This window comes from Balaenoptera musculus, chromosome 2 (assembly GCF_009873245.2).
Source record: "Balaenoptera musculus isolate JJ_BM4_2016_0621 chromosome 2, mBalMus1.pri.v3, whole genome shotgun sequence".
Classification (NCBI taxonomy): Eukaryota; Metazoa; Chordata; class Mammalia; order Artiodactyla; family Balaenopteridae; genus Balaenoptera; species Balaenoptera musculus.
Genome location: NC_045786.1, coordinates 54335159 through 54338773, shown reverse-complemented (window position 1 = coordinate 54338773; position 3615 = coordinate 54335159).

Below are 3615 nucleotides of genomic sequence, written 5' to 3'. Positions count from 1 at the left end.
GAAGCTTCTTGGGGCAGAGAGAATTTGAAACAAGTTACAAAGAAGAGACATGATAGGGAGGAGACAGCCCCATCAGGCAGAGGGAACAGCATGTGAAAAGGCATGGAGGTGCAAGAGAATCTGGCAAGTTCAAGCAGTCATTTTCTCTGGCTGGAGGAGGGACACTAGCATTTGATGAGGATGGAGAAGTGAATCAGGAGAGCCAGCTTGTGAAGGGCACTGTGTGCTCAAGAGCATGAACCTGATTTCAGATGCAAAGTGAACTTTCTGACAGATGACTCAGATGACATAGCCATTCTCCAACATAGAGAACATAGGTTTGTTCTAGGCTTTGCTCCTAATCCCATTGACTAATCTGGGTTTTGTAATGTGTGAGCTGCGGTAGCCTCTGTGTCCAACCCAATTCAAAGCAGTACCATTGCACCCTACAGTTAGCATCTTTCCACCAAAAGAAACCTTAACACAGAAAACAAGCCAGAAAAACACAGTGTCTCAATGTTCAGCCTCAGGCTGAACATCCAAGGAACCATACCTGTCCCACCTGAAGAGAAGACAATGATGGGAGAGATATCATTAATAGGAAATGGGACTACTCAGAGTTAAAAAAATAAGATGATAATGAACTAGTACTGGGACAGAAATTCCTGGATTCTCTCCAAATCTTTTTTTAAAATTTTTATTTATTTATTTTATTTATTTATTTTTGGCTGTGTTGGGTCTTCATTTCTGTGCAAGGGCTTTCTCTAGTTGTGGCAAGCAGGGGCCACTCTTCATCGCGGTGCACGGGCCTCTCACTATCGTGGCCTCTCTTGTTGGGAGCACAGGCTCCAGACGTGCAGGCTCAGTAGTTGTGGCTCATGGGCCTAGTTGCTCCGTGGCATGTGGGATCTTCCCAGACCAGGGCTCGAACCTGTGTCCCCTGCATTCGCAGGCAGATTCTCAACCACTGTGCCACCAGGGAAGCCCCTCTCTCCAAATTTTAATCACTCTTTAATCTGTTTAAACTATCTCCCAAATCATAGGTCAATTTTGTGGCTAAATAATAACAGCTGATGTTTACTGAGCATTTTCTGCGTGCCAGGTGCTGGACAAGTTTCCATGAGATACTCATGCCTGAGCAACTGCTTGCCTCATTGTAACTCTACAAAAGATGATAAAGGGGCTCAGTGCAAGAGTAAGAACATTTTATTCTATTAATGTGAGGAGGTTTAAGAAAATTAGGAGATGAAAGTGATCCCAGTGAAATGATACCTGCAGGGGATGGTGTGAGTCTAATTTTGTCTATGTATGAAAGGCACATTAAAGAACAAATTTGTTTATCTCTGGGAGGTGGGAGACAAGCAATGTTTATTCCTTCTTTAGACCTTTCTTCTAGGATGAAAACAAATGATTTTTATCATAAAATTGTTACTTTTATAAGAGGACAATTTTATCTGGCTGAATTGGAGCCCAGAACTATAAATGAAAAAAAAATCTCCATTATTTCTCTAACTGCCCCTTAAACTATTGAACCCTAAGTATTTATTTGTATCCATTGCTATGCACGAGAGTTTTTGTTCTATCATTAGAGGGGAGTTCTTGGTTGAGTCAGTGGACAGAGGCTGGATTTGAGTTTTTGCAGCTGGAGGAGGGACACAAGAAGTGGACAGAGCAACTTTCCACGGGAGACTCAGTAGAGATGAGAGGTCAGAAGTGGATAGAACTACCGAAGGAAAACTTTGGTTGGGTCTGCCATAAGGAGAACTGTTTATGGGCTTGAGGGACTGAAGGTGGCACAGCAGTGAGAGGAACCCACTCTCCCCTCTGCAAAAGCCAAGTGATTGTCTGGCATCAGAGCATCCTGAGACCACAGGCTTGGTGTGGGCATTGTCAGATGATAGGCAAGGCTGCGGTGAGAAGGTCAGAGTGAGGCCCCTTTGGGCAGGTGTCTGGACAAGTGGGAGCTGCAGCTGAAGACCAGGGCAGGTATAGCTCCTGTGGGGGTGAGAGTGAGGTCCCTTTCAGGACCCAGAATAACAGGGCAAACCTTGAGGTCAACCCATTTCAAGCCCTCAAGGGTGGCCTTGTTTTGTGATCAAAGGCTGATGGAGGCTCAGTGAGAGGTTATGTTACTAACACCTGAGAGATGATGCATTTATGACTGAGCAAGGAATTCTACAACCATTGGAATTCAGCCTAAAGCTTGGCACAGTTTTTAGTTTGTTTCATGGTCCCGATAAGTACCACAGCTGGCAAAGCAGCTGGTGGCTGCTGGGGTCCTTGTGAGGGAAATTGGCAGATGGGCCAACTGCCTGCCTGGCCCAAGATGACTTAAGGAGAGGCAGGCTTGCAGCGTCAGGAAAACACCTCCCTGTTAAAGACAAGGTCATGACCATTTGCTACAGCCCATTCAAACTAAGGGCAGGTGCATTAAAGTGAAGCAAAAATTGATTGAAACATTTGTCACGTGAATAAGAACTTCCTAATGTGACTGGGGAAGCCTGACTGTGCTTGAACGCAGACCAGGCCAGAGGTCAATGTGATGCCCATGGTTTTGGTGAGACATCTGAAGACCTGTCCTGATGTGGCCATAGGTGGCTTCCTCAGGACAGGTGCTAAAGTCAATGACCAAATCAACAAAAAGACTGCTCTCCTGAGAAAGAGTTTATTTACTGAGAGAGTACTATTTTCAGATCCCCCTTCCCCAGGACAGAATTAATAAAATTTCAGAAAGAACATGTTCAACCAATGTTTTAACAACTAAATGGATTCAGTAGCCATTACACTATTTCTAGACTCAGGAAAGGACTGCATTTAAAACAATCTTTGTATCCCGTTTCAGGGTTTATTGGCATGATATGCAGATGACATATAGCTGCTGATAAAAAAAAAAAGAGAGATTTACTGTTCAATCAATGCAGGTAGACGTCACGTTGGCCTGACAACACTAGGCTCCTCCCACAGATGTGGTGACCCGGAGCCCAGGTGTGCGGAGCTCCCGTGGAGACCCTGGGGTGGTCTCCAGCGTGCTCCCAATTGTGTTCTCCACACCAGTGGCCCCTGGATCGCCCCAGGGGTAGATCCTGTCAAATAACACTGACCGCAGCATTAGAAGCCTCCTCAGACATTCACAGTGGGCCCTGAGAAGTCCTCAGGTTAAGAAATGTTCTTAAATCTTATTTAGCCAGAAATGCTCAGAGTTTCTGTTTTTGTTTTTTCCCCTTGAAACACCTCATAGCAAGGAACACTCCACTTTCTGGTAGGGACTTAAGAAGCCCTTTCCCATTGTTTTCTGAGACACACTGTCATTCCCCTCTGGAACTAAACACAGAGTGTAATTAATTCTCTTTCTGTCTTTTTGATGTGATTGTTCGTCCTCCAGGACACAGACCAGGGCTAACTGATCGTCATGTTATTGCAACATCTTGTCCAGGGCTTAGCCAACAACTGCCACAGCAGGAAACCACCTCTTCAAGGTCTAGTGTCCACCTGACTGGGGGGATGGGTTTGGCCAAGGAGACGGGACTTGGTCTTGGACTTTCTGAGGGTGAGGACAGGCCTTTCCAGCTGCTAAATTGTAAGGTCTATGACAAAAATAGCTACTACACGATTTCCTGATAGCTATGCTGTTTGAGG